This window comes from Diadema antillarum, unplaced genomic scaffold, assembly GCF_040938485.1.
Source record: "Diadema antillarum isolate AM-2024a unplaced genomic scaffold, OU_Dant_1.0 scf00000092, whole genome shotgun sequence".
NCBI lineage: Eukaryota > Metazoa > Echinodermata > Echinoidea > Diadematoida > Diadematidae > Diadema > Diadema antillarum.
The window spans coordinates 1,968,029-1,994,664 of record NW_027270981.1 but is presented as its reverse complement, the minus strand read 5'-3'; positions in this window follow the sequence as shown (position 1 = coordinate 1,994,664).

The window sequence follows — 26,636 nt, the reverse complement described above, 5'->3', positions numbered from 1 at the left end:
TAATGTTCACAGTCGTTTTGTACCCCCCATATCGCATGAAATGACTCTCTGTTTGTTTGTTTGTTTTTCCCCATTCGTAGAAAGCAATTATGACCATAAATTCATACACAGGTATACACACAGGACACACAAGTAGTCCTACTTTATTTACCTGCGGAGTCATAATGCATGTTCGCGTTAAACATCCTCGCGCACACTTGCAAGATCTTTGCTCAGTATTATGCGAAGTCCCAACTTGAGGGTGATTGAGTGGTAGATACTTAAGAGCACCACTATAAACGATGATGTTGACTAAGAATGGGTGTGGTATCAAGGCGAACATGGCTTGTAAACTGACACAGGCTCGCTGTCTCTTAATACATCACGCATGGCTGAAAAGTCACCATCTTGGATAAAAAGTAGCGGCATAGGTCTCGACATGCGGAGGAATAATTATCAGCAGCGCAGACTATCTCTGACAAAGATGAGTGTTTTACTTGCACGGAAATGTCGTCTACACCAATCGAGCAGTCATCTGTTCGTGTGATTGGAGGTGAGGAGGTTGCGGTGGTTTCTGTTTCACCGGATCTCGTGTCTGTTGGCAACAGAAGTGGGCGCCGATGTCGCCACAAAGAGTTTCGCTTTAAAGCCACGATAGACATTATCATAGTCGACGAGGGCTCTTCAAAATGGAGATGAACTGCAATTGTATCTTAACCACATTGTATACAGACGTGTATTACAACTTTTATACTCCAAGATCGTAACTATTCAAATCACGAATCTCTGCAAAGTAATACACGTAGTTATATCAGATGCAATTAAAATATAACGAATTTTCGATAAATTTTCATGCTGTAAATGCTGCAGAGACGAAAAATACAATAATCATTTTTTAATCAACGAGAGTGGACGACTGCTTACAGGCACAAACAACATTGTGACTAACCATACAGATATCAAACTTGCTTTTATATGCTTTTGTCTTTTCAAGAAGAAGCAGATTTATTTAATTTTGTCACATGTCATCTCTGTATAGAAAGTACATGTATCTCTTTATTTGAGCTTACTACGTTGATGAAAGTTAACTCCACACATGCGGGTCGGGGTGGAAATGCGCTTTAAATGCTGTTTGAGAGGAGGAGAGGCGCGGATTATTCGAGACGCATCAGTCCGTGGATCACAGTTTGAGCATCGACACTGAAGGTTTGACGACAATGGCGGGTGCGTGGTATTGAAACCAGACTGAATCCGCGAAATGAGTGGACGATGAAAGCTGAAAGGTGTGTGTGTTGGGGGGGGGGGGGAGAAGGTGATGTCGAAGAATTATGTCTCAGGGGAGTACAGGTCACAGAGTAACGAGTACCTCGGAACTTATAGTTATAATGCTGAAATCCCCGCAGATACCTTGCTAAGGGCGAGGACTTAGGTCTTAAAGGCAGCCGATCGCCATCCCTAATGGTACGTAAACTCCGAACGACCGAAGTTTGTGCATGCAATTGCGCAATGCTACCACTGAGACAAGTGTGTGTGTGTGCGTGTGTGTGTACGCATCATACACAAATATTGTCACCGCGAGCTGCGGTGATTGGAGGAGAGAGGCCAGAAGACGCGTGGCTCTTTCGGCCTCTCTTCTGTGCATGCGCACTGAGAGTGTGCGTCCATTCGGAAGCTCTCGTGGCTCGCTGGGACAGCCATTTTGGGTTAGGAGATAAGCACAGGGAGCTCTCTTGTAGCCTACCGTATTTTCGCTGACCCATTGAGCCAGCGCTATTCTCATTCGGGGGTCACTACATTTGATACAGAATGGGGGAGGCAGCGTGTTGCGTTCGTCTCCGTGCCGCACAAACCACTCGCCACGACTGAGTGTCTTTAAGCTATAGGAAAGTGCACCTGGAAGGAGCGGTCGTGAAATGGTCAGCTTCCTCAGGTGTTACGTGTAAGAGTAACAGTGAGAGTGACTCTAGAGTGACTACCCTGGCGTTGGAGATTGGAGGAACGAGGAAACGTGAGGATATGATAGAGGACAAAAGGGGCGAAAGATCAGTCCGGTATATGCCATAGTGTAAGAGGCGCTCGGTACATGTGTATTGCCCTGTGAAGTGAACGTCCTTTAGTTTCCTGATTTTACCTTGTTATGCAGAAGTAGCAGAAACCTATTTTCGGGAAATTCCCCTTTTCCATCTCTTTGCAACATACATTTTAATAGGCAACCACAAAATAGAGTAGTTTACTTTGTAATAGATAACTCACAACCCCAATCTCTGTGACATTGAGCGTGTAGATGGAGTCATAATGTATTCTCTTTCCCCCTTTTTCTTGCCTTATCCTTTGATATATTGATGAAGGAATGGGAATACCAAGAGAATATGCGTTTAAAGTCAAGCATTATCCCACAGATGTAATTTCCAAATAATCATTAAAAAGCAAATCGACGTAACTAACGAACCAAAAACCAGGGACTGTTCAAATTCCCTCTTCGTGTCTGTTAACACAAAGATGAAAATTGAAGGACAATTTTTTTTTCTCCTCAGCTGCTGTTGCTTTACTGTGCATGAATTTCACACCCTGCAAGCTGCCGAAAATAATGATTCAGAATTGCTCTATTTACTCGCTCGACGTCGAACAATTTAGAACCCTTCATGGCTGGAAAAAAAAGAAAGACATGAAATAAACTGATGCATGTTTCATGAGGGTTTCGCGTTGCCCTCCTCAAGTCGCGACGACTGCAGCAGCAGCCCATTTTCAATTAGACGTGCCACTCGTGTGGCAATAAAGATTTCTACCTCTGACGATGAGGGAGGTAGATAGATGAAATTCATCTCCCACTTGATACAAATTAGGAGATTGTTCACTTGTGTCACGACCTAAGAACGGATCGAGGAGGGAAGGAGACCAAGGTGAAGCACGTGCACTTGAGGTGAGTCGAAAGGCGATACGTTGGAAGTGAAGTACACTCTTTTTTTTTTTTGTCGACGACGATCATTAACGCGGGAGGGAAATCGATGACCCTTGGACCCGTTTCACATCGAAAAAACATCACTGTGGTCCAGAGAGTTGTAGTGATGATAGTTAGATCTTTCCGCAGTAGGATTACAGGGTTGCTATTCCTTGAAACCTCTTCATACTTTCATGTCTTAGAATGTCTGCATCTGATTGATCGATCAACAAATATAAGGGCGTCTAAGATAGACACCGACAGAGACCGACACCCACGAATCATACATCCCTCGAGTTCGACTTTGAAAAAAAAGGTCCATGAGTCATACAGCCCATGAGTTCGACACTATAGGTAAAACCAGCCCACGAGTTCGGCATTCCATCACGGAGCTTAATGTGTCGGTCTCGTGGGCCTTGTTGGCCTAGTGTCGAACTCAAAAGCTGTATGACTCGTCGGCTGTATTACACGTGGGCTGTATGACTCGTTGACTGTATGATTCGTGGGCGTCGAACTTGTGGCGTGCACCCGATAGATCGCATTTCCCATGACTTTTAACAGTGTTGTGGTGCGTGTGCCTCTTTCCCTATCAGGTGAACACCGCGACACTTATTTCCTGTCATCTATATTGATAATGACGGTCTTAGTTTATGAGTGTGAATGGTGTCTCCGTGCCTTTCAACTATTACACCATCCATGAAGGGAGACCCCAACGGGCCTCTCATTCCGCCGGATGGGTACTCATGGGAGGAGGTATGGTTCTTTGAAGACAGGTTGGAATAGATGACGTCATTGCTGTCCTATGCGAGTTTCAAATTGGTCAGTTATCTTTAAAGGAGATGATGCTCATGATCAGCCAGGAATTTAAAAGACTTAAAAAAAAACCTGACTACTCAATCAAGAGAAAGATTTTTAGGGTTCTGCCGTCTCTTGTTTTGTCGTTTCGGGATCTGACGGCTTGACGACAACGGCTACCATGACATTTGCTTCTCCAACAATTGCTGCCATGGCATATCTCCACGCTAAGCTTGACATAAAATCATACCCATAAACTTAACCCTATAACCCTAATCCTAATCCTCACATCAAACTAATTATAAAACCCATTAACCCCAACCCCATAAGTCCTTGTAGAAAATAAGACCGGAGCAATTGTCGCAGGAGCAAATGTCGTATCACGAACGAGAAACAAGCAAGCAAGAAAGCAAGCAAACAAACAAATACAGAAACAGTCAAACATGACAATATATAAACAAAACAAAATAGATTTATGCAAGGAAACAAGTCCAGCCCAAGATACGATGTAGTTCATCGAAAAGACAATGAGTTGGGAAGCAAATAGAAATCACATAGAGGGTATACTATAAAGCGGGTGAGCATGTGAGTTTCGAAAGTGTTCATTATATTCCTTCTTAGGCCTCCTGACAAGCCCCGCTGGACAGTATCGTTCCCTTTCAATCCTTATTTGTCAGTGTCAACATCGGTTCATCCTCGCTGCAGCCAAAATTTGCTGCGAGGTGTGTTTTTCGAGAAAGAAAGAAAGAAAGCAAGAAAGAAAGAAAGAAATATCGGTAAAAAAGAAAAGAAAGAAAGACAGAAAAAAGGAGAGAGTCCACATTAATTCAAGACTGCGAGTTCGTCGATGTCAGGTCATTCATCATCGAACTGGGATACCAGGTTAGGGCTGCCATGTTTTAAAGCGCTCCTCCGATCAATCACAGTCCGACGGTAAGTATGTCTCAGAGCTGGCTCTTCCAGTATTATTAGGTGTACCATAACCTCGCAGAAGCTTTCAGATCTGTTGGCCAATATCCGCTGACAGATACCCTCAGTCACAGGTCTCCGGATGACTGAGTATTTGAAAACAGGCATTTAGATAACCGTTGACGGTTTAATCTAAAGTTTGAACCTTTATTTCCCCAATATTCTAGCATAGTCTGAGAGATAGAGAGGGGCGGAGGAAAGAAGGGCAGAGAGCAAGAGAGAGGAAAAATTGTTCTCTAACCATTTATACGCCACCATTCATACTGTTAGATCACTACGTCCGCTAAGACTGAAAATTCTTCCTTTTTGTCTACTTGCCTGCAGCGCAAACCCGATATTGATAATAATTTCTATCTCTCCACCATCCTTAACTGATGATGATCATCAAAATAATGATAACAGAATACTTTTCATCATCACCATTGCCATTGTTACTTTTATTTTAACTAGTTTTCCCCAAACAGTATAATTTTATTGAGAGATAAAGTATGTTTTACTTCTCATAGCCTTCGTAAAAAATGCATTTTATATCTTACAATGATTCTAAAACATATAAATTTACTATTCATATGACATGAAAGACAATGAGCGAAGATGATACGGTCTCATCACCCAGGGTAGCCCCTCCATGCAGTGCCATAGAGTTGCACTTCCAGAGTGCCCTGCCGTTATCATCATTATTATTACCCAATGTTTTCCATAAACACCCACAAAATGAAGGGGGACGTCGTAAACGTAGATAACGTGGACAGTCGGTAGCGTTATCTGCATTTCAGTCTAATGGCTCGGGTTCGGGTTCGGTTCGAATCCACATGATTACCGAGCAATGTTGTGTGTTATTATTATATCATTCCGTCCCCTCTAGTGTCCGAGGCTAAACACTTTGTTCCTTGGATAGAACATAAAATGAAAGTCCCGTACGTACATCTAGACCCCATGGAAGACCAGCTAGTGCAGCTGTATATGAACTATCCAGCCATCTTGTCAGATGGAAAAATGAAAACAACAACAACAACCAAAAACAGTTGTCCAAGAATGCATGCATGTACCTGGACTCGAACTGAGGACCTTCTGTTTGAAAGTCCAAAGCCTTGTCCACAATAATTGGAGCATAGGTGATTCGTGATCAAAGAAGATAAAGATGGGCTTCCATTTCTGGCAAATGACAGGAAGTGAAACCTTTACGTCACTAGACTGCAGGTCACGGTGGGACACATTGGCCTGTAAAGCGCTTACGGTTCTTCTTATTTTCCTCGCTCCTGGCTAAAGTTAATACGTCGAAGTGTCGAAGCTGTATGGTATATCGCGACGATTACGTGCATGACTACAGATCTGACATAAAAAGGGATAGTGTCTTTTTCCACCAAATATGCAAATATTTCAGCGAAGAAAACCAGAAGATCCGCCATGCCCTTGCACATCACTTGTTAACATTTTAAGCGGAACATCAAACTTACTACCAAGAATAATTGTACTTTGTGAAACGAGGCTTTTTTATTAAGTAAAATTATTGAAAGAGAATCTATTTTAAAAATAAGCATGTAAGATATCATGTTTGCTGTAGGTCTAAATGCAAAACATCGCCGACTAAGATTGTCCTTAGTTAATCTTAAATCGAATTTTGTAATTTGATTTTACATATTGATTTAATTTAACAGAACGTGAAGATGGTGAAGCACTGTTTAGAAATAAGGCTCACCCATTTGATGATAAAATTTTGTGCAGTTTACAACCACGCCCACAGACACGTGACAACTTCAGCTCCGGTTTATGACGTACATAGGAATCAACTACTGATACCCTCGAACGTTTTTTCTGTAATGTTTCATGAGTTCGATATTATTCATTGTTCGTAAACTTTTAGATATTTAAGTGCTCCATTTATATACGTTACATATTGTATAAGAAGCAAAAACAACAAACGATTTAGAATGTTCCGTAGACGGTCTATACCTCCCAAGGGGTGATAAATGAACCAATGATCATTACTAAATGAGACACCGAAGCACAGAGTTAGAAGAGTCTTGTCGTGTCGAAAGGTTAAACATTAACCTGATGGGGGTTGGCGGCACTGATTGATCCCCTATCCTCCCGGTAGTCGTAGACGCCGCCCCTCCCCCCCCCCCCCCTCCCTAGCTTTCTAGATCCCTCTATAGCTCCCCTCCCTCCTTCTCTCTCTCTCACTCGCTCTATCTATCTCTTTATATATTCCACCCTTTCTCTATCTATCTCCTTATATCTCTCTCCCTCTGTTTATATCTTTATTATCTTCCTTTCCCTATCTATCTCCTTATATTTCTCTCCCTCTCTTTATCTCTTTAATAAATTCTCCCTTTCTCTATCTATCTCTTTATATATCTCTCCCTCTGTTTATCTCTTTATATGATACATATCCATTTCTCTATGTCCTTATATCTCTCTCCCTCTATTTATCTCTCTCTATATCTCCCCTTATCTCTATCTATCTCTTTATGTCCCCCTTTATCGCCAGTGGGTGTCTGATGTATTCTGCCCGTCTTTGATGACAGTCTACCCGTGTGGGTAGACTATGACCGAGAACAGTACCTTCGGGAGGTGAAAACTACTGTCTTCTCGTCCTCCGACGAAATACAAAATATCACATGTCACGTGATCGAGAACATTTTGGTGCTGGAGGGGGAAGAGCAAGATCGAACTGTATCCTCTCAAAATTCCCCTTTCCCGTTATAGATTATAGTACATCCGTTGCTGATTATTTCTTGTCCTTTTGAAGGTGTCTGAAGAGATGGTATGGGTAAAATGCGCGGGAAAATGATACATACCTCGAGTGTTCACATCCCAGCAACAAAAGGGAACATAATCATGAAAAATGAAACTAGACGGAAAATGGGAAATCGAGATAGATGGGTGGGTAAAGAAGGAAACAAAATGACAGAGAGAGAGAGAGAGAGGGGGGGGGGAGTCAACTAAAGTTAGATCGAAAATGAGAGAAGATGGAACAGTCGTCTTTTACTGTCGGATTTCAACAGGAGCAGATTTTAAATTTCCTTCAATTTTTTTTTCATACATAATGATTTAAAGCAAATAGGTTAAAAGGGTCAGTATAAGAATGTTCACCCTGATCTGTTACTATGTGTAAGCAGAAGTTTTGTGTTTTTGGAAATGAAATTAATACTTAGTATGAAATAGAATGAAAATGATATGATTATGGTAATGTTACAATGTTATTGGTCAGGACAGATGCTGGTTGTTGGTGAAATGTGGAAGATGGAGAGGGAGATCGGGAGATCAAAGGAGGGAGAGAGGAATGGAGGTAGGGACACAGGTAAAGAAATTACAGACGGAGCTATAGATAGATTTGTAGATTGATAGAGGTAAAGAGAGATGGTGAATGAAATAAGCAACGAGAGAAAATACAAGAAATCGAAGATTAGGATTATAAACACAATTGTACTTATAGGCATAAGGGAGAAAGAGAAGAGAGAGAGAGAGAGAGGAAAAAAATATTTCACTATGCTAACGTAAATTATGCTTTAAATGTAGAGTTGAACGCGAAATCAGCACATGATACTGTCATCCAAAGCTGCTTACACTTCATTTTTATGATAGGCGACGACGTGATTACATCAAGCTATAGTTAACAACCTCTACCCATCTTTGTATAATATAACTTGTGCCACGAAGATCAGGTAACGGGACAAAGTCGTTTTTGTAGTTGTTGCTGTTTTTTTTTATTCTTCTTTGCCCCACCCCTCCTCCACCCCCGACTCCGAATCAGCATGTCTAAATCTACAGCTGACTTGAGCAGCATGACCACAGCGGTGCAGGTTAGGGTTGAGGTCGAGTGCGAGCGGGGAGAGATACCCTCTTGACTGGGGAAGAATATCCGATCCTCGTTGACGAGCTCCGCTCTCTCGCGGATTTAACTCATGCGGAACGAGTGTGATATCTAATTCTCTCCCGATGAATAGTCAAGAGGAAGATCAAAAACTCGGGACACGCCTAGAGACATGGTACATGCATGAGAGTTTCTATAAGAATAAAGAAAGTTTCCATTTCAGTTGTTGTTGTTTCATCTTATCCTACTTTTTTTTCCGTCTAGGCCCTACAGTGATATAATGTGGGTTTCGCAAAGTATCATCGCTACGCTTTTCAGATGATGGGCGCTAGCTGGCGTTGGTGGCGCACTGCGCATCGTAAATTGAAATGTGAAGTACTAGTACACTGTACTCAGTATCAGTTTCATGTACCTATACCAGTGTATACAGTCTGAACCGAGGGAAGTAGCCAGGGAGTGCCAAAGCTTGGACCAATCACCTTTCAGACGATGCTGTTGCCATGGTAGATGTGTGATATCATCAGTTTTCTATGCTCCTTCACTTGCACAGCTGTTGCTAGAATAACAAACGAGTATCAACTTATGTGCTGCATTATCTTATATAGTGTGTCAATGATCATGTTATTCTGACTCAGTGGTGTTGAAGATAAGAGCTCAAGAAGTAAATTCCACGATATTACACGAAGTCTGTGGTTCGCTGTTGATTTCGCACAGTAAATGTGAACTCGGTTTAAATCAAACAGCGCCTTCAAAATTCGTAGGTAATATCCTTGCTTGCACCCTTCGGGTGAACGAACGTGGAATCAAAACAGTATACTAATATCAGATATCTTGGTCCTTTTCTTCGATTTTTGGTCTCTGTTTTACGTGATGCGTTAGAGTTCGTCCTATTCCAACGGAACTTCTGTTTGATAGAGGTATACTGCGCATCACGTTAGTGTGGGGCATGGATTAAGAGGGCCCGTTCAAATATAGCCAGTATATTTCGATAAAATCAAGGGGGTGAGGGGATGGCTATTCAAGTGATCAATCGAAAAACACACACACGGCATATCACACACACACATACACACGGTGACACACACACACGCATACATATTGAATGAAAACAGAGAGTATAGTATTCCTAATGAGAACTATAATGTCTTTGGAATCGGGTGTTTGGAATATTTCCACAATCCTTGAGAAAGTTTCGGAAAAGCAACGAATATCAGGAAACTTGTATACCTTTTGTCATAAAACTAGGAGTAAGTGTAACACACACACAAAAAAGACACCGTTTAATCTAGAAGCGATGATAATGTAGAAAAAACAAAATGAGATCTGTGAAGGTTGTTGGGAGGGGAATGGGACTTTAAAAAGATACGGATACGGCCTTTAAAAATAATGTCGGGTGAGATGTATACACCTGATATCTGTCAACGCGAGCGACAAGCTTGAGAATAGGTGAAGCGAGAAATGCGATGGGTTGCCTGCCATCCAGGCAGCTAGTCAATCGGGACGACCAGTCGTAGCGTGCTCGCTGAGGGGTGACCGCCAGCGGACCAAGTAGGGTGCTATCAGGTGAATAGAAACAGGTGAATTGGAGATGGTCGGAGGGTCTCTAGTAGTGATGGGATTGGGGCCTCAACCGGAGAAATAAGACCACTAGTATACTGTGAGGGGATTGAGGAGCGCAACCTCTAACGAGGCATCTTAAAGCTGCATTGCAACTTTCTTTTTTTTTCCAAAAACGATAAAAGTGATACGTCAAGATACGTAACATCACCTTCATGTAACAATCATTTTTACAAAACCTACAAAAAATATGAGTGGTCAACATTTCAATGTATCAAGATTAGAGATCTAATATAATAAGAAAGCATAATAGGTTTGTAAAGACAGGTGACAAGTTGTCAGTATGTTCGAAAACTGCATTACGCTGTTCCTCCTTCCGCTCACGCATAACAATCATACCGTGCAGAGTGCTTTTGGTTTGATGAGGTTAAGATTCAAACACAGTAACACACTACCTGGACGAAACACGTATTCACACAAGTACACACACACACACACACACACACACACACACACACACACACACACACAAACACACACAAGCAAACACACACAAACATGTAATGTGCATGCGTGCGTGCGTGTGTGTGTGTGTGTGTGTGTGTATGTGTGTGTGCGTTTGTGTGTGTATGTGTGTGTGGGTGGGTGGGTGTGCGTGGGTGGGTGTGCGTGGGCGGGTGATTGTGTACAAACGTATACGAGCGTTTCATAAGTCATTCCAGCGGTACCCACACCCTTTGTTTGTGTCAAATACCACGTAATCCCTCAATAGTCCTTGAGCAGCGCATGTGCGTGCATGCTTTGTGTTTCAATTATTTAGGTTTGATCTGCATTGTTATCTTCGGTGACAAAACTCCTATTCTTTACCTTTCACAAATGGGTATTATGAGTAAAGGGCTTGTTGCGTATAGCTGAAAAGAAAATAATCATTTACCATTATATGTGCATAATTTTATCATTCTGTGAAGGATTGTAGCATGCAATCGTAGTGATATGATATATAATCATACAGATAATTCATGAAAATGGATTTCGAGGAATTTAACACGAATATACATTTCAGATTCTGGTAGTGTTTGATCCATTTGCTATCTTGCCTGCATGTAGAGTTAAAAATCTAAGTTAGATGTGGATCTAGTTACATAAGGACTTTGAGATAAATGTGTTTTATCAAACAACATGATCCGCTTGATCATTTTGTATTATAAACAAACAATATATGCTATTTTGTTTGGACATTACAAACACTTGATACCTCCTAAGCAATCTAAATATCCCCAGCCATTGACTCAGCGTATTATACTGTTCAAAAGGTTACTATCTTTTTTTATATGATTCTAATGAATGACCTCAATGATATGTATCATTTGAATGCTATGCTTCATTTCCATGTACCAGATAAAGGTAGTGTTAAAAACAAACAATTATTGTTATCATCACTTTTTTATTGTGTTGTCTTTTCTAACTGTTCTTCCTTGCTTCCAATCAGGCAGTGCACGCTAAAGGGGCCCTGAAATCCAAAAGCATGTTGATTTGTGTTGATTTATGATACTCTCAACATCACTTTTGCGGTGAAACGAATGTCTAGAAACATTCTATATATTTGTAACGTTTTTTTTTTCTATTTTTCTTCAGATTACTTGGGAACACCCACAAAAAAGTCCTTCCAAACCAATATTCTTGAAATGACATCATCTGTCAATCATTGCTAAAGTACTGAAATGTTTAACAAAAGACCTTGGAATGCACCTTCCCCTCGACTCAGCATAACTTGCATGTGTAATGTGACTAACAAAAGACATGGCGAGGGAACATGCAAGTTATGCTGAGTCGAGTTCTTCTTAGGGGAAGGTGCATTCCAATACCTTTTGTTAAACATTTCGGTACTTTAGCAACGATTGACAGATGAGGTCATCTCAAGAATATTGGTTTGGAAGGATTTTCTGTGGGCGTTCCCAAGCAATCTGAAGAAAAATAGAAGAAAAGATCGTTAAAGATATGTGGAATGTTTCTAGATATTCGTTTCACCGCAAGAGTGATGTTGAGGGTATCATAAATCAACACAAATCAACATGCATTTGGATTTCAGGGCCCCTGTAAGCATAAAATGCATAAGGATCCTAATGTACCACTTAATCTCTTTTTAGCATCCTTCTGTCGAGGACATTGTGAATATTGTGACGTAATGATTCGAAATCCAAAACCAGAAGGAGAGGCATTCGCACAGTGGAAGATGCTGCATGCGTCATCCGGTTAGACGAAAACATGATTTTAAGATGTCTGCAAAAAGCTTAGTGGAGATGGGAAAGCAGATCAAGATTGCTTTCCCAGCTCAAAACATTTCCTCTGTAAATTTAGAAATTAGACGTGCTCCTATCTGGTTGGAATACGCCGAGTCCCCTCTTACGCAGTCGTGAAAATTTTATCAGGAGTTATGTTTAATTTTGCACCTGTGGTGTCGGCAGCCGGGATATCTCATCGCGCAGAACCTGTTCGCGTTTCCCAAGTGGGAGTTTGGCGGAGTAATTCGGCGGCATCCCAGCTATCTCGTGTCAAATTTTTATTTGGAGGGGTTTCAGACTTTGGAAAAAAATAATCCCCACAAACCAACACCTTCTTTGTCATTGCGCGAAATCGTGTTCGAGTTATGCCGTATTCAGACACTAAATTGAGATTCCTCGCCCACCGCGAACTGCAAACGACATTTTACATGAGAGTTGCGTAACAAACTCCACAATCTGTCAACCAAACTTTCAGATTTTGCCAGCTGGAATGCAAAACTGTACGTGTAGATCCCTTTATCACAACGGAAGCTGATACCTGTTACGACAGAATTCTGTCTCCCTTAAGTTATACTCGTCGTGATTCGAGGTCAAATTGACTTGACAGACAAGAAAAAAAAAGCAAAAAAAAAGCAAAAAACAAAACTCTGTAAGTTGAGAAAATCATCTCCCATCGCAGGTCATGGAAATGATGGAGGACGATTGGTAAACGTAATGAGAAGATCTTGATTTGGAAACGCGTGATACTATATTTTCCTATGATTCTTACTTATCATGAAACGTATTTCTATACAAGTTTACCAACGAGCTCACCTGTGCGTGTGAAACCCCTCGTATTAGTGACGTACTACGCGTGGCTCTGATCATTTCAACACTCGGTCTCAATTACCCACAAACTCTTCACGGCAAAGCCCATACTCTTCGAGAAAAATCAAATGAAAATCAATTCCATTATATGGAGCGAGGTGATGCATAACCGGTCAAGTGCATCTCGACAACCCAGAAAAGGGCTTCTTGATGACATTGAAGATGGTGTCATTTCGAAGAAGTGGGTGCAGGCTCGATAACTATGCGACCATAACAATTGAATCTGGCTTGGGATCGGTGCAGGACTTTAGATTACTAGACATGCTAGATGGCGGGAAAGAGTTACATTTCCTCTGACTAGTCCAGTATTTGACCACAACATGCTCGCACTGGGATTAGAAACCCTCACCGCGTGATCCTGGCATAGATTCTGACATACACACCGAGAAAACTGCAAAATGTGTTGATTAATCGAAAAAAAAGCCACCCCAAGAAATGTGACTCTTATTCCAAAATAGAAAGTTTGATAAATCAACTAAAAACTCCTAATTGTCTAAATTTCACGTTGTGGAAATATTTTGAAATTTTAACCTTTTGCGATTATGACGTAGACTGTTGAGCCCCTGCCATTGTGTTTTGAAACGCATTCTTGTCTTAGATTGTCGAATCTGTAGTGCAGGGTTTAATTACGTGTAAAGTAAGAATATCTTTCTTACCGATTTTTTTTATAGTAAAATGGACAGAGTTTAATATAATAACATATTGAAAGACTGTGGAATTTACACGCTATTAGAAAAATCGATGTAAAACTAATTTATACGATTATTATAATTTTTATTATTATCAATATAATAATAATTATTATTATTATTATCATTCTCATCATTATCATTGTTATTTTTTCATTATTATTATTATTATTATTATTATCATTATCGTTATTATCATCATTATTATCATTATTATTATTATTATCATTATTATTATTATCATTATTATCATCATCATCATCATCATTCATCATGCTTTTCTTTTTTCTGGTGACGAGTCACAGCGTGTGTTTATAATTAGAACAAAGATAGGTTTAATGTATTTGAGGTTATACTTTTCACGTGAAGTGTGACGGGTACTGCACCAGCTACTGTAGTACGTTTGAAAAAAAAAATGCTCCTTTCGATATGGAAAATCACGTGCAGTTTGGCTATGAATCAATCAAACACGTCCTTTTATGGATGAAGTGAGTAATTCGAGGGTAACAGCCACGTGTATAACGCTTTAGGCAACAGTGCATCAGTTTTCAGTCACGTCGTGGTCCGAATTATTTTTTGCACCATACATTGAGGAAGATCATAAGCTCTCCTTGAAGAGATTCAATAATTAAAATAAAATCGCGTGAGTCCTCGTTGTCTTTTAGGCAGACCCGTGAAGAGTTTATCAAATATATTATGACAATTTGAAGTGAATAAAGATGTTTTTTTTTTGTTCTATATTCGAATTCAATTCCAGTGATTACATGAAAAGAAGCTGAACATTACAAGCTGCCTACAAAGAAATCGTTGCAAATCACACACACACACACACACACACACACACACACACACACACACACACACACACACCGTCATGTAACACACATAGTTATAGTAAAAATGCGCATACTGAACATTTTCTTGATTTCGCAAATTGTCTCTCGTCTGTTGACAAGAAGTATCTAGGATATAGTAATAGAATTGTAACCGAAAGGGAGGTGGTGGAGGGGAGACAGACGTTAGACGATGGGCGTGGAAGCCGATACCGTAGTGAGAGTCGTTACTGTTTTGAGCAGACGACATGGTCGTGAACAAAAGCAATCAGAGCAATGTTCAGTTTCGGTCGTGTCTAGCTGATTTCCCTTCGGCCGGTTAGTGCGTCCCCGGTGTGGGACCACGTGACACCTGGCGGCAATAAGGTATGTATCACGTTCGTCAGGTTGTCTGTCATTGAGTGTGGAGGTTTGTATACAGGGAGCAAACGTCATCCTCACCCTTCTTACCGAATGACATGCACGCTTGAGTCCCATCGTGGGTCGAGCTTTACATTTCTATTCATTCTTGCCCTCCTCTCTTTCTTTCTTTCTTTCTTTCTTTTAGTATGTCTGTCTGTCTGTCTGTCTATCTATCTACCTGTGTGTGTGTGTGTGTGTGAGTATGTGTGTATGTGTGTGTGTGTGTGTGTGTGTGTGTGTGTGTGTGTGTGTGTGTGTGTGTGTGTCTATCTTTATTTCTTTCTTCTCGTCGGGCTGTCTGTCACTGCGTGTAATGGTAGGAAACGTCATCTTACTTTTGTGTCGATGTCATCTTGGGACAAACTTTACGTTTCTCCTTCTCTTCCCCCAATATTCTCTCCTCCCCTCTTTAATCATCACACTAGCTCTAGCTCTGTCTTTCTCCTTACTTTGTGACTTGCCATTCATACTTGCTTTCCCATCTTTATTCATGACATATTCTTCATAATGGAACCCACCAACGTATCAACCTATACATACTAACAGTCGCTGTGATTCTCATGCGTATATCAAGAATCAGATGAAACAGCATCGCTAAGCACAGAATTTTGCCTTTGCTTTTTTTAGTTTATTTTCATTTATATTTCATTATACCTTGTTGAGACACGTTGACGATATGAGTTTTCATGTAGCTCGTTCATCTACTTTAAGAGCAATAGGAAAACACTAAAACGCACCCGATGGCACATGACGGCACGGAAAGGAGCTCACTTGAAAATTGATATTTCAGAATCTGCGTGCCTCCATTATTAAAGGCATGACCAAAAATGCTGAGTGAGATTTGCTTTTCATACGTGAAAGAAGATCATTTGTTTCAATCGATGATATCCGTTAACTGTATAAATTTAACATTAATTACTCCTGAGACTTGGGTAAGACTAAACACTAGTATTACACATAGACCCTGAAGTGCAGTGGACATATTCTCGAACACCTGATAAGAACATGAGTCATAACGTCTGAGCGAACATTTTGTTTGAATCTATGTAGTATAGATGTTTCAATAACTATAGGGTGGAGCATATTTTCAGGAGTCCGGACTAATGTGGGGGGAAAAAAGAAAAGAAAAGAAAAGAGAAGAACTAATTAAACCACAGAGGAAATACAGCAACTGAAATGAAGGACCCCGTAAACAAGCGAATTAACAATTGAAATCAATTAATGAATGTAATTTATTTGAAACCATCATTAAAAGCAAATCAACCGCACGTCAATACCAGTGGAAATGGTAATTGCTCGTCACTGAATCCTCACGGATACAGAGAAGCTTGGCTTGATATTGGGTCCCCGAAGAATGTCCATGAGACAAAGATTAAGAATATGGTAGCTTTCATTCGCACAACGTTTAAATAGGCTGATTTCAATCTAAAAGAAGATGGATGGAACGAAATCAATCATGGCATAACACATGCTAACATTTTGATCCTTGTTTTGTCATGAGACATTTACAGCCGGATAAACCAATTTTCTCGACTACAGGCGAAGGAAGAATAATAATAATAATAATAATAATAATAATAAGAAGAAGAAGACACTCATCATTGAAGGAAGTACTTATGACTTTAGAAAAGCTGTAATCCCGTAATGCGGCATGCTGGTAAATGCACAACGTTGCTATAGTGCTATTCTGATAATACTTTGCGAGCTACACAGAGGATATCAGTTTGGCAGAATAGATACTTAGTCCTCTCATTCCTTCCCTCCCTCCCTTTCTCTCTCTCTCTCTCTCTATCTCGCTCCTAAACACGCACACACACACACACACATATATATATATATATATATATATATATATATATATATATATATATAATATATATATATATATATATATATATATATATATATATATATATATATATATAATGATCGCACGTACTCACATAATACGTATTCGCAGAATACGTGAAAGAAAAAAAAAAGAGGTCGAGAAAAATGACAGATTTCAATGACAAACAAACAGGTGGCAAAGGACGAATAGGGGCATTTTCAGTTGACTTGACGGGTGAAAATTGTGCAGAATATACGTTTGGAAAAGAACAGACCATGACGCTTCATGGCTGATGTTGTTTTGTTTAAAACCATGAGCATGACAGAATAACTAACAACACATCCAGTTTACCCTCAATTATTAATTATTGACGGAGGTTTAACAAAGAGCTCTCATCATTGATCTCACCATTATACAGAGATCGTCAAGTGGAAACAGAGCCTACCAGGCTATAAGGAGTCCCAACCCTTGATTGACATCCGACCATAATATCGTTTATTATTCTTTTTTTAACTCTTTGGTTTTCATTTGACATTTTTTTTCACATTGCATATTGTATAATCTTTCGCTTATGTTGGAGATGGATTAAAATGAACTCGAACTGAACTGAACTGACAGTGCTGATGGGATGCACCTCGCCAAGACGGGAAGGGGAGGAAAGAGACCAGGGAGGTGCCGAGGGAGGGGCAGAAACTATCGATATGGTATACACTTGTTGATGTCTGAAGGGATTGGAGTGGTAGCAGGAGACGAAAATGATTAAAAAGCAACCAATCCGATTGGCTGGCAGTTCTACTGATTCTACTGGAGAAAAATTTAAACTAGATTAAAAACACACAACACATTTGTGTTGAGCTGACAGATGGGGAACTGAAGGACAAAAACGACAGTAATGCACTGGAGCTTCTTTTTTTTTATTCTAATACTTCCCTTTCAGATTAAGGGTCGAGAGGTTTAAAAGCCTTTTGGTCGGGCAGTATTGACTCAGAAATCAATTCCCGTTGGGATGGGGGGGGGGGCGAAATGAGGACGTCCGTTTCAGTCACTGTGGGAAGTAATTCGTATCGGCGAGGCGCACGCCTGATTTGCGTGTCCGTCAGTAGGGACATTTAACCTATCCTGGCCCGCTCCTCATTCAACGCTCCCCGACACCCCACCCTTCCTCCACCCCACCCCATCCCCATCACATCTCCCCGTCGCACTTCCTCCGGACGTACATCTCCTTCTCCGTGTGCCTCGAATAAACAAACCAGCTCTGACTGGCGCGCGACGAGAAGGATTTAGCCGAATCTAACCCATCTCAATCCGCAATTATCGTATCAGTGTAACAGTCCTCCGGATCCGACGCGCTCAAGTCGGCTCAAGGGCCAATTTTTGATTCCGACGCAAATTGTGACTGGCGGAGGGGAGATGTTTACGCTTGGGCTCCGTCAGACCCACATCCGCATGGCAACGTCTCACGCGCACTAGCCGTTTGACAGGATCCATTTAATTCTTCTACTGGCTGGTGGTGCTGGTGCTGGAATGCTTCGAGAAAAAAAAAATCATCAATGTTTGCACGTCGTTTTATCGCCTTTCAATCAAAAGTGCGAAATATTGCGCTTCCCCTCTCGGGAAGGAACGTTCGAATAAATCTGCGCTGTATCGAGCAACTTACTGTAAATAAAGCGCATTCACTCATTGAGCCCTACTTATGACTGCCAATCAAACTGCGATATATCGGCGTCAAACAAGGACGTGTGCATTAATTTTCGATTTTCCCTTTCTACCTGTCCAGAACAAAAAAAAAAAAAATCTGAAAAGCTTTTTAAGCACACTAATAGTTCTTCTTTCCAGCACATTGCTTGCACTTAGCCAATATCTGGAAGGCAGTTACACCACTATGTAAGAGTAATTGATTTGCTTATGAAGAGAAATAGATGGTAATTTCCATTTTTCAGTATTATGGGGAAAAAAAGGACGAGAAGCTGTTAGTTACATGTGCGAGAGAGTGGTTGCCGAGGTAGAGAAAAAGAGAAAGACAGAAAATGTTCTTGGTGCATATTCTGTATGCATAAAAAGTGTCTTGAAAAATCTACGTGATTTTTTTAATGGGTTTTTGGTTTTTTTTTAGGTAGTGTTTCGGAATGTCGCTATAGTTTATCTGAACGCAAACTGAAAATATATGTTTATCATATCTAATCTTCTCTGAGAGTTTTTATCTCTCTCATAGCTCTTGCCCAAGATAAAATCAGTACAATATATCGTATAGCGGACGTCTAAGGTGTATCTCGTAGGTATAAAAGAAGAAGGAGCGGACGCTAGACAGTAGACTATAAATTTCATTTCCATTTAATCAAACGTCGGGCCTGTCGGTCGCATGTAATCAAGCGCCCCGGCCCACCCGCCATAAATTATCCGCATTGGTTAAGCGCTGATCAGACTAATAATGTCCGGGTTCGACTTTATGCAGAGCAATCATTGTTTGCAATTAAACCTTCACAAAAGACAGAGGCTGCGAACTACCTGCTTTCGACCGGTCTTAGTGAATGCAATCTGTGGAGAAAGGCCAAAGTATCATTCGTTCTTCTGAAAAAAAAAATAAAAACGAAAAAAGGGAGAAGTCAGCGGTAAGTCGAATGGGAAAGTTAAACAAAACGATTTGTTTCAAAACCGCTTTGGAGGAAAACGAATGAAACGGATGAAGTTAAAGATCGTGAGGGCAGAATGCCCGAGCGTAATTTTCCGTGCTCTTTCAAAAGGGTGAAACTGTCAAGTTCATGACGAATACCGAGTGTATGCTACGCCATCAACATGAAGGAAAAAGCATGCAGAAAACGACCTTCTCCCACGCAAACACGGGCAAACACGAGTTCATTGTCGATAGTAAGTAAGAAGACATTACGATAGAAACGAACAGACCGGGCTCTACCCATCATTTGAGTTTATATTGCGGCAGATTTTTTTTTTTTGTGCATCTTTTGTCTCGTGTTACCAACATTAATTGCATGATGGGAAAATTAAGGTCATTGTTCGCGTTGTTGCATGCATTGACACACAAAAAAAAAGACAAATGAGAGGGCGGGGGCGGTCTGATTAAAGTAATTCCATCAGATGTAACTTCAGTCGCAGTATATTAATGAACTTGGATGAATTACTCGTCAATGGCGCAAGTACAGTTCACATTAACGCTGACCCTTTCTACAGTCGGTCTCATTGACCCAGATATATCACGAACAAGCGACGGACCAGCGGAGTAAACTGGCACAATCTGCCAAAACAACCTTGTAAAAGATGCTAAGGTGACCGATTTCTTTGACATATTATTCCACAGCTCTGCCGCCTTCTCGTTTCCATGAAACGTTTGATTTTACGCTGGGATTTTTGACCCTGAATCGCAGTCAATTTCTCTGTGCACATTTCCACCAATACCTTATTATGTTTTATACGCGGCTTCAATTAGAGCCCATTAAGGTTTCAGAAGAAAAACAAAGCCATCCGAAATGTGAAAAAAAAATCACTTTTATTTCCTAGAGGGACATATATTTATCTCACCAGAACAGACAGTCGGAAAACAGAAAGACACGCACACACACACACACACACACACACACTCCAACGGTCCATTGCCACAAAAGGTATGTATCCGTCTGCAGTAAACAGTTTTCAGCAGGCTTGTGTATGGGAGGTCATTAAATTTTTATCTTTTTACCTATGTCTTATCAATCCTTAAAAAATGTCCGTAGTATTGTATATAATAATTCAATACAATTATATACGATTTTGGCACGCGACCATGATGGATCTTGTGCGTCATTATAATTATTTTTTTTTCTCCACCCTCCTCAACTGAATTAAAGTCGAATTCAGAGCAGGCTATAAATGACGGATGTAAAAATGCAAGGGGTGCTAATGCCAGAGTTAAAATGGTAACGTAATTATGGACAGAGAGGCTGAAAATGTAAATGAATCGCGACTTTAATATTTACCGTTGTATTTGTAATAAGTGTGTCCCGTTCCTACGACGTTTTGCTTCTGGCAGTTTTTGCCAGGTACTCTCTTCAACATCCCCACCCCCACAACATTAGCATCATCAACATCATCATCATCAACAACAAAAACGACGACAACAACAGAAACAGCGACAGTGTTTTAGAGTCTACATAATTATCAAAAACACACACACCCAACAGGTCTCTGGGAAAAGGTACGACCTGGGGCCCGTTTCATAAAACTTGTCATCAGTGACAACTGTCACATTTCTATGACAAATTTGCTCTCAGCCAATCAGATGCAAGAATTTCAGTAGCTTGTCACATCTATGACAACTTGTCACTGATGACAAGTTTTATGAAACGGGCCCCAGGGGCATGAGAAATGCACATGAGCAAGGTGACACTGGCACGCATACACAAGCAGTAGCACTTGCTTTCTAATGCTGATATGAACACAGTCATTTAAAACGCGCTTCTTTTTTTGTATTTCGACCGTACGTTGAGTAGACTATAATGCTTTGTAATGCTTTCCATCACTTGTTTATCACACTTTTCTACTTTTTCTATCTATCTAACGTGATGTTTCACCATTATCGAAATATGATGCTATTTTACAAATTCAATTCTTTCGAAAGCAAGCGGCGTACCGCTGTCAGCTGATGAAAATGACTGGAAAAGTAATCGGTTTACACAGTATCTGCCAATCCTTTTTCCCCCTCTTCTTGACAGTCGGTTGCCGTTTTGTATTGTATGTCAACTGTTCTCATACCGTAATGGAACAATTTGCACGCCTTATTGCTTCCCAAAAGACAGGGTCAAATAGCAACCGTCTGCAAATGGTGCACAAGTCACGAACACGGCGCGCCGTGAATACGTTCAGCCCATTTAACAGGCACACAACGGTTGAAAGAAAACCAAATTAGTCGAACATTGTAATGGAAATGGTTTACGGCTAATAGGGTGTGAGGAAAACGAAGGGTTGTGTGAGAATGTCCAAGCAGCCTTTTTTTTTCTATTTTTAGTTGTGAGATTTTTTCCCCTCTAATCGATTAAGTAGTAAAACCTGTAAGACTTACTGGAATAGTTGTCGTGTGAAGTGATTGTTTGACATAAGTCTTGTATCATACGTTTCATGCTTTTTGCGAAAGACGAAATTACTCACAATTGTCATCATAGAATAGGTGATCGCAAATTGATTTTGGACCAAATCAACTTCAAAGGCTTGGCAGAGCTTAGTAAAATTGATGACTTGTCTTTAATGTATTTCATCTATGATTAAGCATCCTCTCCACATTGTATACATGCACGATGCATGTATAGGAATTACGTTCATAAACGCACACACGTTGTCGATGGTCACACGTTCTCAAAAGGTGGTCAATGAATCTATACGACATGATTATTAACTTAGACTCACAGACAAGATGGCATTCAAGCTTTGCAATAATTATTTAGAAAAGAGAATCATTTTAAACGGTGTTCACGCAGACCCCTTTTCTCTTAAGTTTAGGAATATATTACATAATTTAGGCCTTTATGATAAAAGAACATATACATGTATGAATATATCAATATATAGCTAATTATCATTTACATGTATATGTGTGTGCGTGTGTGTGTGTGTGTGACTGTGCGTGTATGTGTGTGTACCTAGAAGATATTTCCACAATATATTGTGTGTATGTTGCGGGGAATCAGTTTCGATTCGATGGCTGTTCACAGAACTATGATAAAATGTTCCAAGCTTAATTAGAATTGTGAAGCTTTCAAGGTCAAATGAAACTCGCCGTTTTGCTAAAAACAGATAATGTGACACATTGAAATTGTCCATTTGATGATTGTCAGCTCAGGGAAAGGGGAAATGAAATCCACGCTCTGATAGAGAGAATGGTACACACACCACGTGATTGACAACAAATTAATGACACCGCCCTCGCTGGTCCACTCATCTGAAGACCGGAATATTGTAACACTCGGACACCTTCACGCTTCTGACAGCTAATTACGTGTAAGGGAAAGAAAATTGGACAATTTGCGAAGAGTGAAGTCCTACATTCTCGACACTTTTACTAATGTATACCTCTGCATCCCTAAAGCGATGTGAAAATACGCGTGCGCGCCAGTAAAAGTGTGCATCTTCACCAGCCACGCCCACTAGCTTTACTCATTGAATACCGGGACCCACCTGGGTCCCGTTGCATAAAACTTTTTTAGCAACCTAAAAAAATTCAGGTTGGGATTTGCCCAACCTGAATTTTTTAAGGTTGCTAACCTAAGAGTGTAAAATCCGTTGCATAAAAACTCTGGTTGGGAGCTTCCAACCGCAATTTTGTGATTTCAACCGGAAAAAAATCCGGTTGGAGTTTTACGCAACGGGCCCCTGAACTGGTTTAAAGAGGAATTTGCCAGAAAAGAAATTGCGAAATTTTATGAGTATAACGGTGACAATTTGATCAAGATAGAATACAAATTAGGGAAGTTATGAAATTGTGAGTTTTGCTAATCTTTGCAAAGTGGTTCTCGAACAGTTAATATGAATATGCACATGAGTGAGCTGATGATGTAATCACCCTGTCGACTATATTCAAGAAGTATTTTATGAGATTTTACTCCTTCTTAATAGACTATACATTCGACTGGTCTAGAATTCCCCTTTAAGGTCCATCGGTATTTCAGAATATCGTGGGTATAGAGTTAGAGGATACTTTCTGCTCTGGTAGACGAGAGCGGGATGACACAAAATCACACGAGTGAGAAAGAATGATATGATATACCATTGTGTATGGCCCACTTTAGTGAAAGAGCAGCACTTCTTTTAATTCCTTGCATTGTTGATGATCACGGTTCTCAAAAGGTGGTCAATTAATCGATACGACATTATTAAATACTCACACTAAAAGATGACATTCAGGACTTTCTCCAAGTGGTATAGAAATGTTTTAAACAATGCTCAGGTAGACACTTTTACTCTGAAGTTTAGAACACACACACACACACACACACACACACACACACACACATATATATATATATATATATATATATATATATATATATATGTATATGATATATAATATATTATGTGTATCATTGAATATGTTTGCCTATAGCCAATATAATGTACACACATACTAATATTGCATTATAAGAGCTGTTTGATGTGGTCTTGTTATGACCTTTGCTGTTAGTTCTTCCTGTTTGATGGAATTTGATGATCATTCAGCCACCCGATCTTTTGTTAAGAGGGACGTGATAGCTGAGAGTATAATATGCCGCATGTTCCAGAATCCCCTGCACTCGTTCTATATAAAAGGATCGTGAGGAGACACTCGAACTGGGTTGTCAGAATAATGTGCTGTTATGACCATCAACACACGTGCTTAATATGGTAATCATAACGGTGTTTAAATCGCACGTATGAAGTTAACAACGAAAATACCAACTGTACTCCCATTAAATCATGCTATCTTGGTTATTGGTACAAGTATACTAGTAGTTGTTTAACTGTTGATTTCTGAGCTCAACCTATGACTGTTGATGACACAGTAGTATCATTAGTAAAATTTATGTTACAGATCATGATGCAGAGATGATAATGACTACAAAACTATATTGACTATAAAAATTACAGTTGATTACCGTAAATTCGAGATATCATCATCATTATCATTAATCATAAAACGCGGTAACGTTACATGGCATAATTTTAAAAACACGGAAAGAAATTGTGGATTCCTCAGTATTGTCTCTAATTCTGTTACTTCTGCATAATTAGAAGTTCAGTCGTTTATATTTGGAATTCGCATTCGTAATCATGCGTACATAGTTTTTGTTTTAATGGTTGGATTTGAACAGTTCATAAGGACGCAAAACGCATTAAAGTAATGGGCAATTAACCTGGATGTTACGCACTGAATGTTTTATTGCAGAGAATGGGTACAGCAGAATTTTCACCCCCACCGATGAATATCCCACGATTACCGGAAAATTTATAGATTTAAATTTAGCAAAAGACTTGCCCCTTCCTCTCCCCTTCCTCTCCCCCCCCCCCCCCACACCCGTGCATTTCCGTGCTCCAACGGTAGAAGAACATGAATTAATCTCTAAACCAGGGCATCATTTGGTCCATATACAGCGTGATTACGTTTCGCACAACGAAATGGAGAAGGGACGGGGAGGCGATGGGGGAGAAGCTGGTGGTAAAAGGTGGGAAGTACATGGGAAATATGAATTCGAATATAGGTCAAGTTGGGTCTAGGGATAGATGGAAGAATGCAGGAATAATGACAAGAGACAGTCATAACGCTAGAGTACTTGTAACACACACAATATAACTTTTCCTCACAAGTACATGTATATTTATCACAATCATCCCATTTTCTGCACAGCGACTCCCCGTGGTCTCGTTTGTGTTGACCTGTTTGCTAATCGATAAGAGGTAAATATCACGTGTGGGCGAATCTCAGTGCTATGCTTGTCTTGTGCAGATATTTTGTAAACTCTTGCAGTCTTAAAATTTTCATTTGTTTTTGTCCCTCAGAAAGTGCATTTATAATCGTACGCGTGCGGATTAAAGTGATAATCTCCACAGATTGTCATAGACTGTTTTGGAGGAGACTACATTATTCCTTTTAGATTTTGTCCTCCCCTAAAAAACAGCAACACACACTTAAAGAAAAGACACGAAAAACACAAACAGTCATCTCTCCAACTTCCCCACCCCAAAAGGAAATGCTCACTCCCCAAGCTTATTTCAGGAAAGGGAATGAAACAGATATTTTAGCCGAATGAAAGTTGTCCAAGTTTCACCAGCGTTGACAAAGAATCATATTCTTTTCTGTTCTCTTCTGTTTGTTTGTTTATTTGTTTGTTTGTTTTTCTGCATCTTTTCTTTTTATTGTGCCGACTTGAGTGTAGCGTTTCCGTTTCCGGTTCATTATAGTATATCAATTTGCACCACCGCCGGCTCGAATGTAAAGTTTGAGAAATAAACAAAGCACAGAAAGGCATCTGACATTTATTTCTGCTTAATTTTCGGTGTGCACTATCGCCGGCTTGAACGTAAAATTTAAGAAATAAACAAAACAAGAAAGGCATCTGACATTTCTTTCTGCCTAATTTTCGGTGTGACAAAGAGCTTCAAAATGGCTAAAGCACTCCAGTGTGATTAGTCTCCCCTGACAGTCGTTATTTTATCAACCTGCGTTTGCACATCCTGGAATTCGCGAATCATGATGGATTCTTTAGTTGCTATTTTAAAGTGATAATTAAAGGCTGGAAATGCAGCAAGTTTTTATTCATGATTCGGTGTGTATTTCTATTGTGTCCCGCCGTTTCTTCTAGGCTATATCTCTTATCCAATTATTCAGCGTCTGATGGCTGTTAAGATTCACTCCGCCCGGCTTTCGTTCCGCCGCGCGCCAAGGGAAGAATCTCCCGAGCCGAAACACGATACTGATGACCGAATCGGAAGATGCTCTCCTAGTCTCGGATGACCAGACTTTTTCTCGCTCGACTGCGATCTATCTCGGTTGCTCCTCAGATGACTCAAAGTGAAGATATCAGTTGCTTGCCTTTGATGATTTTGTTTTTTATAAATCGCGTCATTAACATAATGAACGCGTTTGGAGTGATAAACTTGTGAATCCCCATACGTTCCTACTACACCATAAGTCACGACTGACATTTCGACAACTTTTTTCC